At 48.1% G+C, this 15,028-nt stretch overlaps 1 protein-coding gene across 3 annotated transcripts in view; it reads right to left on the reverse strand.

Annotated features, from left to right (window-relative positions):
* The window catches only part of GPM6A (glycoprotein M6A), a 319,807-nt gene that overhangs the window by 231,122 nt on the left and 73,657 nt on the right, over positions 1-15,028 (reverse strand). Inside the window, exon 2 of one of the 3 annotated variants that reach the window (XM_045018380.1) lies at positions 148-248. The exons of the other annotated variants lie outside the window; for them this stretch is intronic. The gene's annotated coding sequence lies outside the window, so the exon portion shown is untranslated. The remainder of the gene's footprint in view (positions 1-147; positions 249-15,028) is intronic. 3 annotated transcript variants of the gene reach the window in all.

Consider the following 15,028-nt stretch of genomic DNA (forward strand, 5'->3'; position numbering starts at 1 on the left):
TAAAAAAAAAGTGCTGTTTCTTTTCTAATTAAGATTTGTATGATTGGAGAAGGTTTCAGCCAGCATTAAAATGAACCTCAAACATATGAATTTGTTTCAGATAGAGATTATTTACATTTTTATCTAATGATGTGTGTTGTAACTCACATGCAGCACACTGCAGTATGAGGTGTAGTATAGAAAACTCCCTTGTGATTCTCTCCTCTGCCTCCCTACGGTGATTTTTCTTTATATCAGGACTTGTGCACCTATGGAAACAAGAAAGGATTTGATCCCCTTTGCTTATTATTTCTCTGCAGCTACTAACTCTTATGAATTCTGTTGCAACTACATTTCTGTAGAACTATTGCAATATAGAATTGGGGCAATAAGAGTCAAAGAGAGCATAACAGAGCAAAAATAACTACGGTGCAGTGGAAAGACAGAGATTCTTGAAATTGGAGGCACTGTTCCAGTTTTTTTCTGAAACCTGATTGCTTTTGAGACATCTCCCTCCTTCCTTTGACAGAGATGAGAGTCCAAAGGATACCACTACGCATCTGTGATCACTGTGGACTTAGAGGCCATGTCTACACTACACCCCCCTGAGAGACACAAGTTTTGCTGGCATACATGCTTGTGTACCCAGCGATATGTTAATGGGAGAGCTTCTCCCACGGACATAGCTACCGCCACTCGTTTAGGCGGTTGTATGATGTCATCAGGAGAGCTCTCTCCCATCGGCACAGCGCAGCTACACAAGCGCTCTTACAGCAGCGCAGCTGCATCAGTACAGCTGTGCCACTGTACCTTTGCCAGTGTAGACATGGCCGGAGACCCAAGTCATATTGTCCAGATAACAAAAGTTCATTCCAATTCTGAATATGTGCAATGTAATGGAAATACATTATCGGTCCACAAGAAACTGACTCACTTTTAATAACGCTGTGCGGAGCCATATAACCTTGCAATTTACTTTAGTAATATGTTACATTAAAATAAAGATGTCTTGACAATTGGGTTTTGTTTTAACATAAAAACCTTCCTAAAGAGAAGTAAACATCTTTCCTTTAATGAATGTACAGTAAGCATTCAAAGAAATTTACAGATTTCCTACCCTCCATCAGTAATTTAACCTTTTGCAGCTTACATCAATATGAAAAATGTGAATGCCAGTAGTATGCATTTTTACTTGTCCAGAGAAAGTTTTAATTCTATTTCTTTTCATTCTTCCTTAAAATCATGCCCTCTTTTTCTACAGCCTGAGGCTAAAGCAGTGCTATCAGACTTAAGTATTCTCTTGGCACCTTCAGATCTGTTAACATCATGAAATCCTAATGGGCACAGAAAAGAAACAAAGGGATGATAAAGGAAGGATTGCTGTTCTCCTTGAAGTGCAAGGATGCCTGTCCAAAACCAGCTTCCAATGAAAGAAAGCCTATAAAAAGCAAAGCACAGCAGATAAACCTACTTGAAAATCTCCATTTCCATGACAACAGTAGCACATCATTGAGAGCCACTATATTTCTCCAAAGCTTGTTTGCCATAACACAAAAATCTACTCATTGCAAACATTTTCACATAAACAAGGAATTTCATTTCATAGAGCCTCTTTCCCCCCTAAAATTATATAAATGAATAAGACAAATGGTTTTGTAAGAAGATAATGCATACAAAACCACAACACACAATATGTATGGGGAAGAAATACAGCTATTGTGAACAATGGGCTACTACATCCTTTGAGAAAAGTAAGTACACTGAAATTCTTGAGTTATAAAATTCTATATCTACAGAAAATAAACTCCTGTCTTCCTTCCATGGATGGTTATCAAATTTATTTTAAAAACAAATGGTACATAATTTTGCTACAAGATACATATTCTGCAATTATTTCTACTACACTATACATACATGCACTCACACATTTTATATAGATCAACAGATCGATAGATACAGCATAGTTGTTTGAAAAAGGCCACTGTGTAACTCCCCATATAGATACTCTCATTTAGAATGACAGTGGCCTTTTTCAAACAACTATGCTTTCCTATGGCATCCTCCTCCCTACTAGCCTCCCCGATTTCCACTTCACTCATCTGCATTCTGTCCAGAACACAGTAGCTAAAAATCACCTTCCTGGCTGGGCCATTGAATCCTTCCACTGGTTTTCCCTTGCCATCGATATCAAGTTCAAGAGTCTCCTTCTTAAGTTCAAGATCCTGCACAACTTATTCATTGCCTACATCTCTAATCTTATTTCTTCCTATTCTCCTTCTCGCTCCATTTGCTCAGCTCAAATATCCCAACATACCTGGAGCTCCCTTTAACCCATATTGTGCAAGGCGGTCACCCTTCCTTCTGTCTTCAAGACCCTACTTAGAATCCATTTCTCTTTTCAATATGGCCATTGTTACAACAAACAGGCCAACGTTTTCAAAAATTGGTGTCTAAAATGGGCTTCATTTTCAAAAGGGCTGAGTACCTAGCAGTGATCGAAGTCATTGAAAGTTAATGGGTGTTCTGATCATACATTCAAGTATTTGCATATGGATTTGGAAATTCTTGGCACTTAGTTTTGTAATATTTTGGACCCGAGTTCTATGTCCTATACTTTTTTTTTAAATTAAACCTGCAGCACCCTAAGATGGCTCCAGATGATCAGAGTGAGAATGTCTGCAACTATTGTTTTGTCACTACTTACAGTGCAAGCTCTGTGGTGCAGGGACTGTTTTTTCCTCTATTTTGTACAGGCAAAATGTCATTTCCCTCTCTCTGCCAGAGGGGAGAAAGGATTTGAATAGGGGCTACCCACACCTCTCAGGTGAGTACTCTAATAAATGGACTACGGGATATTCTGATATGGTGCTCCCTCAATCTCTCCTGCTGAAGCTGCTCCACTGTGGATAAATACTTAAAGAGTCACTGTGGGACAGAAAGAGGGAGAGACACAAAAAAATGAGAGTGGCTCTACAGCCGGGTGCTTAGGGCACCCATATGGAAGGTAGAAGACCCAGGGTCCAGTCCCCCTGCTCCAATGACTCTTTATCTACCCACCGTAGAACCGTGAGAGACAGAGAGAGACCCAGCTAAGAATACCCATAGCCCAGTGATTAGAGCACTCATCTCAGAGATGTGGGAGTCCCCTGTTTAAATCCTCTCTCCTCTCCAGCAGAGAGAGGGAAATGAATCCGAGTCTCCCACATCACATGTGTGCAGGGGTGGCAAGTTATATGGGCCCATGGTGCCCAGGCTCCAGGAATATTCAGGGCCTGGGGGCCCAGCTCCACCAACGTTCGGGGCCGGGCCTCTCCTCTGGCCCCACCTCCCCCAAAGCATCTCCCGGCCCCACCTGCCACCTTCAGGTGATTTAAAAGGACCTGGGGGGACCCAGTCACTGCTGCCACCACCGGCAGCACAGTGGGGTTAAGGTGGCTTCCTGCCCGGCCTCACTCCGCGCTGCTCCCGGAAGCAGCTAGAATGGGCCCCTAAGGGCCCCGAGGTCTCGGCATGCTGACCCTGCCCCAAGCGCCAACTCTGCTGCTCCCATTGGCCGAGAACTGTGGCCAATTGGCGCTATGGGGACGGTGCCTGTGGGCAGTTGTGCATGGAGACCCCTGCTTAGCAGCCGCTGCCAGAGGGGTGTGCAGATCGCTTTCAGGCGATGCCCAAGGTAAGCGCCACACCCTTCATCCTCTCCTGCACCCCAACCCCCTGCCCCAGCCAAGAGCCCGCACCCAGCATCCAAACTCCCAGAGCTCGCACCCCTCCCGCACCCAAACTCCCTCCCAGAGACCGAACCCCCTCCTGCACCCCAGGTCCCTGCCCCAGGCCAGAGCCTGCACCGCTCCTGCACCCAAACCCCCTTCCAGAGCCTTAGGCAGGTGTCTGTGGGGGCGCGCGGGACTTGGACCTGTTCTGGGCCCCACCAAAAATTATACAAACCTGCCGCCCTTGCATGTGTGCATACAGACCTGCCGCCCTAACCACAGGGCTAAAACTTGCAAGATGGGCACCACCTCCTGCTCCTCTTCTAGCCATTTTGTGTAGAGCAAGGAAGGTGCGAACTCATTCTCACAAGAAATGACTTAGGAGCCTAAGCTACCTGCCTCCAGGAGAAGGGCTATGGGTTGTGGATTGTTAACAGAGATAGATGCCTCCCTGCAGCCCAGACTTAGGTGCCTCTCTCTGTGACAGGGAAGGGGCTTAGGACACATCCTCTCCTCAGCATCTCACATTGGCTAGCTTAGGCAGCTCCCTGCCTAGCATACTAGCTTTGGTGGATCCCATTCTTAGGCACCTCTTTCTCCCCATGTATACAGGGACCCTACGCACCTGTCAGGTTTTGTGGATCCTGTTGTCATCATAGGCACCGACACCATGGGTGCTCTTGGGCTGGAGCACCCACAGGGAAAAACTAGTGGGTGCTCTGCACCCACCGGCAGCCAAGCTCCCCACCTCCTCCTCCCCCCCGCCCCGAATGTGCCACGTCCCCGCTCCTCTGCCTGCCTCCCAGCACTTCCCGCCTGGCCGCTGACAAACAGCTGTTTGGCAGCATTAGCACATTCGGGGGGGGTGGGGATTGGGAACATGGTGTGCTCAGGGGAGGAGGTGGGGAAGAGGCAGGGCCGGGGCGGGGATTTGCGGAAGGAGTTGGAATAGGGGCAGGGACAGGGTGGAGATGGGGCAGGGACTTTGGGGAAGGGGTTGGAATGGTGGTGGAGCCTCATGGAAGGGGTGGAGTGGAGTCGAGCACCAAGGGGAAAGAGGGTAAGTCAGCACCTATGGTTGTCATTCCTGTGATTTTCTAGGCACCTAGAAGTTAGGCGTTGCAATGCACAGTGCTGCACACTGCAACACCTAAGTTTCTTTGTGGATCCAGGTCTAGGACAGAAGAGGGAAACTGAGGCTCAACTATACTCAGCTAAGATTGAACATTGGTTTGCTAGTGTTGTTCAAGTTTCTCATAAAGCAGTGGCCACCAACCCATTGATCACGATTGACTGGTTGATCCTGGAGCCTCTGCCAGTCAATCACGATCTCCAGGTCACTCACGCCCCTTACCCTCTCCTACACCCCAACCCGCTGCCCCAGCCCAGAGCCCCTCCTGCATCAAATTCCCTCCCAGAGCCCACACCCCTCACCCTTTCCTGCATCCCAACACTCTTCCCAGCCCGGAGCTCCCTTCTGCACCCAAACTCCCTCCCAGAACTTGAACTCCTCACTCCTGCACCCCAACTCCCTGCCCCAGGCTCAGCCAATGCACACCCCACCGCTGAGAACGTTACACTGACTTGTGACAGTCCATGGAGGGTTTTGGATCTATAAACCACAAATGACACTAATAAAAAGTAAAATTCATGAAATGTCCAGTGGATTCTATGAGATTAGAGTGTGACCATATGACCCCTGCACTCCTCCCAGAGCTTGCCCCTCACTCCTGCACCCCAACCCCTGCCCCAGGCTCAGCCTGGAGCCCCCTCCCACACTCTGAACCCCTCGGCCCCAGCCCAGAGCCTGCACCCCCTCCCCATCCCAACCCACTGCCCCAGATTGGTGAAAGTGAGTGAGGGTGGGGGAGAGTGAGCGACTGAAGGAAGGGGAAATGGAGTGAGCACGGCGGGAGGAGGTTGGAGACCACTGTCCCAAAGCAAAGCCACAAGAGGCGGCTAGGTTTGACTACAGGTATATGCAATTTGTGTCTATTCAGAGCAGGATGGCAATTTCACCTGCTTACATGTGCATAGATTCAGTGCCTTTGGACACTATCTAGGTAAGAAGATACTCACCCCAGAAAACCATAAATGCACAGCTGTTCTTGAATGTATTAAAGGATGCAAGTTCTGTATAGCAAATTAATCAATACCAAATTAGACTTGATCCTACAAGACACTGATTGACTTCACTCAGAACTCTATGTGCACAACTTGAACAGTAGCAAAGAGTCCTGTGGCACCTTATAGACTAACAGACGTCTGTTAGTCTATAAGGTACCACAGGACTCTTTGCTGCTTTTACAGATCCAGACTAACACGGCTACCCCTCTGAAACTTGAACAGTCAGACCCTTAATTAGAATCTGAAGAACCACCAGTATCTGGTATTAAGTAGCATTTTGCAAAGGAACTTTGATGTCTTTTGATGAACATACAGAAGATATGAATATTATGTGGTTAAATAAGTTAGCAAAAATAATGATACCATGAAATCTGGCATTTAGTATGCAGGTAATTATGTCCACTACCCTGCTAGTTTAAATGCTAAAGATGGACTTGAATTTCAAGTAATTTTGCTTTGTAGGATTTCCATTCATTTTGGTCCTGTAAGATACAGAATAATGTCTCTCCGTGACAGTGAAAATGTACATGAAGCACTTTGCAAAAGTAGCAAAAGCATAAGGGCCCCCTGGCTAATTGTTGCTCAGCAATACATCATATACACGGGTAGTACAAAAACAAAAAATCACAGAGAACTGAGTTTTTACCCACAATGGAAAAAGGCATCAATCAACAAATAGGAGCAGCAACAACAGCAAGAAATTTCAAAGCTTTGGTTTGAAGCCTGTTTCCCATTCCCACTATCATGAAATAAAATAGGTATCTGACGCTGCTCATCAAATAGGGTAAGGAAAAAAGGAGTCCATCTCACTACATTAATTAGCCTGAAACAGCAGAATGGCACAGTGCTTTACCTCCTAATCCTCTTCTTTCACTTCAGCTCATCCAGTGCATTACAGTATTTGACATTTATACAAGAAATTACTAGTAAGAATATTTTAGATACACTTATTATGAAAAGGTAGGCACTTTGACAATAAATCACAGCTTCTAATATGATCTAATATGATCATATCAATAGTGAAAGAATCCTTGCATATTCTAACTTTTTCAGGAAAATGTTGTAGGCACGATCTGAATTTTATTAAAAGTTTAAATATTTAATATAAAGATTGTAATATACACATGATAGTAAAAAATAAACTGGACTATTTTATTTGCTCCCTCCCCAGCTCTAAAAGGGTGAGGAGAACATACAAAGGACTACTAAAACCCCAATTCAATTAAAAAAAAAAATCCCAGAAGAGATTAAATTCTAGAATACATCTTGACTGATTTGTAAAATTCTAGCTTCTAGTGTGTGACCTTAGAATGTGTTTCTTTTTGAAAGCTTAAGCAAGTTAAATTCTACCCTCTGAAGGAAAGTGTGAAGTGATCTTAGAGCTCAAAGGCACAAGAGAGTCGTCTTGCTTGAAAGGGCTGAGAAGATCTGCACATTCACTTATGCCTACAATTCGTAAAAGTAGGAAACCTCTTGGAGGGTTCTAGTAGCAGCCCACCAACACGGTTAGGGATGCTAGCTATCTACCAAGCACTAATGAGTTTTATCCTCAAACACCTGTGAGGTACAGAAATATCATTAGCTTCATTTTACAGATAAGAAACTAAGGCGGAGAAGGATTATGGCAAAGATTATGAAAAGTTATTTTGGGTACCTCAGATTTAGGATGTTCAATTTGAGACACCTTTTCAGAGGGTGGATGTGCTCACAACTTTCTGACAATCAAAGACATGAGAGAGACATGAAGTAATAAAAACAGAATTTTATAAAATCATTACCATTAACCGTAACATTGTTTCCTCTAAATTAAATTATAACATATATTATATAATTATAAACATATATTCAACTAAAACAGACACCTTTCAGTTCCTCTTTAAATAATAAAGGAGCAAAAGTCCAGTATTTTTAATTTTTCTTCCATTCTGAGGCCTGTGCCTGGTACCTAAAGCAACCTTGCGAAATTTAAAAAAAAAAAATTAAAAAGAAAATGCATTATAGCAAGGGGCAGTGTAAAGGATTCATAGTCACTTATTTGAAATGACCTATAGTATGGAATATTTGAGTGACTGTAACAGCTATTGTGCAGTTCTTCTCAAACCTTTGAAGCAAGGCTTGTTGGGTCAATTGAAACATTTCATTTTTATCCTAATAAGCTTAAATTTCTAAAAGACATGCCATTTGGAACTATAAAACCAGAATTTTTCAGTAATTGTCAAAATAGGAAGTTTCAACCATTTTGAAATTTTTCAATTTTTTTTGAGTCAAGAAATTTGCTGAAACAGACCTTTTCCCACAAAAAAAAATTCAGTTTCAATTAAAAGGCATTTTTTGGTTGAAAATAATTTGGTCAAATAATTCCCATCCTGCTGTAGAATCTATTTGTATTACGTTATTCCGTACACTTACAAGTACAGATATATTGCAAAGTCAGTGTTAAACTTAAGTTAGGGAGACACCAGTATATTGTACAGTGAGCTGCTTTTAATTGGTGATTTTTGTTTATCAATGGGCTCTGAATGATTTAATAAAAAGCTTGAAAATGGTGAAAATAGTTGAAATAGCTAAATTTGTAACAAAGAAACAGACTGTATTGCATCCATGATAGGAGTTCAAGTGTATTCCGTCATGTTTACTGTACATTTCTGTGTCGGGTATATCACTAAGTAGACTTCCATCCTTGCCAAATTATTCCCATTTCTGGGGCCAGCAAGTTTTTGTCAGTTAACTCAAGAGAGACCCTTCATAAAGGTTTGCTTTTACTTGGAGCCACACAGTTTTAGTTTAGATTAACAATAGAGTCCTCTCTCACCTTGTTTATTTAATATGATCAAGGTGTTTACTCTAATGCATGTTTAAATGTCATCAGGGCATTTTTTGTTTCACCTGTATGAAGACAGATCAAGATCTGTATTCGTCTCCTTTTCCCTTTACCACCCTCTTTATTTCCCAGACTAGCTGGCACAGTGCCTACAGCTATCTTTCCTAAACAATTGTCAAAACAGGATCTAGTGACTCTCAAAGCCTATTTCAAAAATAGTGTTTTATACAAATATTGCACAAGTATAATTTGTTTTAATGCCATACCACTTTGCTGGCCTGCCTTGCCTTTTGCATATCACTGCTCAATGAAGTGGCCCTTTTCCCATGAATTAAATAGCCATGATTCCTGTGGCCAGTTTCCTCCTAAAGCACTTTATGACCTAGCATCAAGTGTCCGAGAGATTATTTCCAACGCTTTTTTGTCCTGTTTTGAGACAGCTCTAGAATCACCAATTTTAAGTGAATGTAACACAAGTGAGTGGTTGGGCTTTTGCACTCTTGAGAGCTCTACAACTCTGCACTGCCTTCACTAAATATAGTAACTCCTCGCTTAACGTTGTAGTTATGCTCCTGAAAAAGGCAACTTTAAGCAAAACGATGTTAAGCGAATCCAATTTCCCCATAAGAATTAATGTAAATAGAGGGGTTAGGTTCCAGGGAAATTTTTTTCACCAGACAAAAGACTATACACACACACACACACACACACACACACTATAAGTTTTAAACAAAATGTAATACTGTACACAGCAATGATGATTGTGAAGCTTGGTTGAGGTAGTGAAGTCAGAGGGTGGGATATTTCCCAGGGAATGCCCAGGGAATACTGCTAAATGATGAACTAGCCCTTGGCTGAGCCCTCAAGGGTTACACATTGTTGTTAATGTAGCCTCAGACTCTACAAGGCAGCACAAATGGAGGGAGGGGAGACAGCATGGCAAACAGAGACACACCCTGTGTGCGTGAGAGAGAGAAAAAGAGAGATGTGCATTGCCCCTTGAGGTATGCTGACTGCACTTTAAGTACATTGCCTTTTTAAGTAGATCAGCAAGTTGAGACAGCAGCTGCTGCGAGCAAGCTCCCTCTCTCCTGAGCCCTGTCACGTCGTTCCCCCCCCCCCCGTCTCTACGGAGATGAGATAAGCGGGGGGCAGGAGCAGGGGGGAGGGGGACACGCTGACATTAGCCCCCCTCTTCCCCACAGCAAACAGGAGGCTCCCGGGAGCAGCTCCAAGGTAGAGGGCAGGAGCAGCACATGGCAGTGCGGGGAGGGACAGCTGAACTGACAGTAATTGATAGCCCGCTGGGCGGCTGCCACACAGGGAACTTAGGGGAGCGGGGAGCTGATAGTGGGGCTACTGGTCCACCCTAGTTCCAAGCCTCCACCAGCTAGCTGCAATATGAGTCAACAGTGTGCCCTTGTTGCCAAGAAGGCTAATGGCATTTTGGGTTGTATAAGTAGGGGCATTTCCAGCAGATCGAGGGATGTGATCATTCCCCTCTATTCAGCACTGGTGAGGCCTCATTTGGAGTACTGTGTCCAGTTTTGGGCCCCACACTACAAGAAGGATGTGGATAAATTGGAGAGAGTCCAGCGGAGGGCAACAAAAATGATCAGGGGGCTGGAGCACATGACTTATGAGGAGAGGCTGAGGGAACTGGGATTGTTTAGTCTGCAGAAGAGAAGAATGAGGGGGGATTTGATAGCTGCTTTCAACTACCTGAAAGGGGGTTCCAAAGAGGATGGATCTAGACTGTTCTCAGTGGTAGAAGATGACAGAACAAGGAGTAATGGTCTCAAGTTGCAGAGGGGGAGGTTTAGGTTGGACATTAGGAAAAACTTTTTCACTAGTATGGTGGTGAAGAACTGGAATGGGTTACCTAGGGAGGTAGTGGAATCTCCTTCCTTAGAGGTTTTTAAGGTCAGGCTTGACAAAGCCCTGGCTGGGATGATTTAGTTGGGTTTGGTCCTGCTTTGAGCAGGGGGTTGGACTAGATGACCTCCTGAGGTCCCTTCCAACCCTGAGATTCTATGATTCTATGGGCTGCTCTTTCTGCAACAATGGACAAAGCAGGCAGCTGCCAAACAACGTTATAAGGCAGCATTGCACAACGAGCATGTTCCCTAATTGATCAGCAGTGTAACAACGAAACAACATTAACTGGGATGACTAAGTATGGAGTTACTGTGCTTCATCAATATAGATCACTTCTGGCCCCTGACACTCCTTTCCTCCTGCCACCCCTCTTTTAAGGATCGAAATAGAAAAAAGGGGGAGGGCCAAGAATAGGATTAAAATGAAAAAAAGGGATAAAAAACCACAAAGCCAAACATTTTCAAAACTAGAATTTTCATTAGAAATTTTTATTAAAAATATTTTCACAAAAATGGATAGCAATTTGCCCATTACTAGTATGTCCCTAATCATTATCACCCAGGTCAAGGTATCAGTACTTATTTTCCAGTGGACTGCCACCAGGACATGGAAACTCAATTTCCCCTTTAATGCTATATATCTGTTTGAATGACAGCCTGAGAATATAGGCAGAGGGCTCCCAAAGGAAGCCTACTGAAGTTATCAACATTTAAGAAAAAACATGGATCCTATGGAACTGAGTTTAGAAGCATCACTGCCGGAAATGGACAAAAATGGACCTGCTTTGCCTCTTTTCCAGCAGTTCTCAAACTGTGGATCAGGATCCCAAAGTGGGTCACCAGGGCTGGTGGTATACTTGCTGAGGCCTGGGACCAAAACCCTAGCCCCACCACCTGGGTTCAAAACTGAAGCCCCAGGGCTTCAGCCCTGGGTGGCAGGGCTCAGGTTACAGGCCCCCTGCCTGGGGCTGAAGCCCCAGGCTTTGCCCCTCTTCCCCAGTGCCGTAACAAGGGCGAGGCGAATGAGGCACTTGCCTCGGGTACACAAAGCTGAGGGGTGCAGAAAAAGGCAAATTAAGTTTTTTAATTCTTATTATTTTATGAAAAATTATAATCACATAATATGCACATTGTGTCATGACAAATGTACAATGTAAATGGAAAATAAACAGAATACACCCTACAGTAATTATAAAGCATTGGTTCTCAAACTGGGGGTCCCTCGGGGGGGGGTCGCAACCCGGTTATGGGGGGGGTCATGAGCCCCGACCCCGGCGTGCAGCTGCAAGTTGTGAACCCTAACCCCTGCGCCGGGCTGTGAGCCCCGACCACAACGCATGGCTGAGAGCCCCGACGCCTGCGTGGAGCTGCGGGGCTACGAGCTCCAACCCCAGTGCGCGGCTGTGAGCCCCAACCCCGACCCCTGTGCCGGGCTGCGAACCCCGACCCCGACCCCTGCGAGCCCCCGACCCTGACCCTGACCTCTGTGCCAGGCTGCGAGCCCCCGACCCTGACCCCAGTGTGCAGCTGTGAGCCCTGACCCCTGTGCCGGGCTGTGAGCCTCGACCCTGATCCCAGTGTGCGGCTGCGAGGCGAGCCCCAACCCCTGCGCCGGGCTGTGAGCCCCAACCGACAGTTCATGATGCACTATGGTGTACACTTTATATGTATTAGTTGATTTTGTACGTGGATCTTATGATTAAAATAAATGTTCTATTGTCATAATTATTATTATTGTTATTTACGTATTTTTCTTTTCTTTTTTTTTTTTTTTTTACAAAGTAACTACTATGAAATTATATGGTGGGGAGGGCACAATTTTATATTCTTGCCTCAGGCGCAAAAATAGCTAGTTACGGCTCTGTTCCTCCCCCAGTTTGGCTTCCCCCCCCCTGCACACATACAGGGCAGCGGGTCTGGGGGGGGGGGCTCAGGCTTTGCCCCCCTCCCCCTCGAAGGTCATGTAGTAATTTTTGTTGTCAAAAGCGGGTCGCAGTGCAATGAAGTTTGAGAACCCCATGTCTATTCCATCAACACCCATCAGTAACCACAACTAGACTTTGACAGAGCTTAGACACCGTTTGGTAAAGAATTACATAGTGATTGATGTCCCTTGATTCTCCTAGAGTGACAGCTATCCAAACCTTTCACCATACTAATTGTCATTACCCAGGTGTTAATTGCTTTTCTCATTCCTTGTCTCACACTAACATGTATTTTGGAATCTCAGCTGTAATTCTTCCATTAATTGGACATTTACATACAGGGGCGGCTCTAGGCACCAGCAAAACAAGCTGGTGCCTAGGGCGGCAAAAGGCTGGGGTCCCAGCTCATCCTGCCGCTGCGAGCCGAGGAGCGGCCCGTCCCCTGCAGCCGGGGCAGGGCCGCACTACCGGCTCCGCTTGGGGGAGAGGACTGGCCCCTTACCGGTAGCGCGGCCCCGCCTGGCTGCAGGGGACGGGCCGCTCCTCCTCCGCTTGTTCACGCGCCGGTCCTTTAAACAGCGCTGCAGCCGCTTGGCTGGGGGGGGGGGCTGAGCTCCGCCCCGCTCAGAGACGCGTGTTGAGGGGGCGGGGCTACGAGCCCCGGGCCGAGCGGCTCCTCCCCTCCCCACGCGGCTCTGAGCGGGGAAGAGCTCAGCCCCCTGCGGAGCCATGTGGCTGCAGCGCTGTTTAGGACCCGGGCGCACGGTGAGCCGGGGCCAGGGGGTTGGCTAAGGGGCAGGGAGTCCCGGGGACACTCAGGGGGCAGGGAGGGGGCACAGGTTCTGGGGGGGGCGGTCAGGGGCCGGGGGGGGCTGGATTGGGGGGTCTCAGGTGGTTGTCAGGCACCCCCCAACCCCATTACCCCCCAGGCCCAGCCCTGACCCCCAGCTCCAAGTCCAGCCCCTCTGAGGTGGGCACCCCCCAAACCCATCCGCCCCACCCAGCCCTGACCCCCAGCTCCAAGCCCAGCCCCTCGGACCTGGGCACCCCCCTGACCCCATTCCCCCCACAGCCCTGATCCCCAGCTCTGAGCCCAGCCCCTCTGATCCGGACACCCCCCTGACCACATTCCCCCCACAGCCCTGACCCCCAGCTCCGAGCCCAGCCCCTCTGATCCGGACACCCCCCTGACCCCATTCCCCCCACAGCCCTGATCCCCAGCTCTGAGCCCAGCCCCTCTGATCCGGACACCCCCTGACCCCATTACCCCCACAGCCCTGACCCCCAGCTCTGGGCACCCCCCGGCCCCATCCCCCTCACAGCCCTGACCCCCAGCTCCGAGCCCAGCCCCTCTGATCCAGACACCCCCCTGACCCCATTCCCCCCACAGCCCTGACCCCCAGCTCCGAGCCCAGCCCCTCTGATCCAGACACCCCCCTCACCCCATTCCCCCCACAGCCCTGATCCCCAGCTCTGAGCCCAGCCCCTCTGATCCGGACACCCCTCTGACCCCATTCCCCCCACAGCCCTGACCCCCAGCTCCGAGCCCAGCCCCTCTGATCCGGACACCCCCCTGACCTCATTCCCCCCACAGCCCTGACCCCCAGCTCTGAGCCCAGCTGCTCTGAGGTGGGCACCCTCCGACCCCAGACCCCCCACCCCAGACCCCCATCTCTGAGGCGAGCCCCTCTGAGCCAGACAACCTCCGACCCCATCTCCTCACAGTCCTGAGCCCAGCCCCTGTGAGCCGGGCACCCCCCAAAGCCCAGCTCCCCACCCAGCCCTGGGCAACAGCAGCACCACCTCCAGGCAGTGACAGCCCATTGGCACCAACCATCACCCAGCGACAGCCCATTATGTAATTGCAAATGTATACAGACCAGTAAAGCATTTAATGTTTTTAAATAATGTATTTGGTGTATTTTCAAATTATTACAAATTAATTTTCACTAGTTATTTTTTACATTTCCAAATACATGTTACTATAGTATTGCAACTTTTTTTTATGGAAGGGGCCCCCAAAATTGCTTTGCCCCAGGCCCCCTGAATCCTCTGGGCGGCCCTACCCAGTGCGTGTGAGGAGCCGGGGAGGGAGGGAAACGGTGTCCCCTGGAGCCGAGCCCAGGCTGCGATGGCGGTGACGGGCTCCTGGAGTGTGTGAGGAGGTGAGCGGCCAGCTGGGTTTGTCGGTGCTGAGCAGGTAGCCCCCCAGCCGGAGATCCTCGCCTTCCCGCCCCCCGGGGCTGGGCCAGGGCACCGTGAGGCTGAAGAGCAGCAGGTCCGGGGGGCTCTCCAGGTTCTCGGCCGCCAGCATGTCGGGGGTGAGGGCGGTGAGCGCGAACTGATCCACCTTGGCCACCAGCAGTGCTGCGAAGCCCAGGGAGGGGGCCGTGTTCTTTGCCGTAGCCGCGCCGCCACCTGGAAGTACCCCCGCTCCGCGCCGCCCAGCAGCTCCACCTGCATGGGGACGGAGTCTCAGCTGGGCCAGGGCTCGGCTGCAGTGTGCTGGTAGCAGATCCCACATTTGGGGGGGAGCCCAGTGCGGGGGCAGCAGAGGGCGTGAGTGGGGGGGCACTGGTGGGCAGGGGG

This window comes from Mauremys mutica, chromosome 5 (assembly GCF_020497125.1).
Source record: "Mauremys mutica isolate MM-2020 ecotype Southern chromosome 5, ASM2049712v1, whole genome shotgun sequence".
Lineage (NCBI taxonomy): Eukaryota > Metazoa > Chordata > Testudines > Geoemydidae > Mauremys > Mauremys mutica.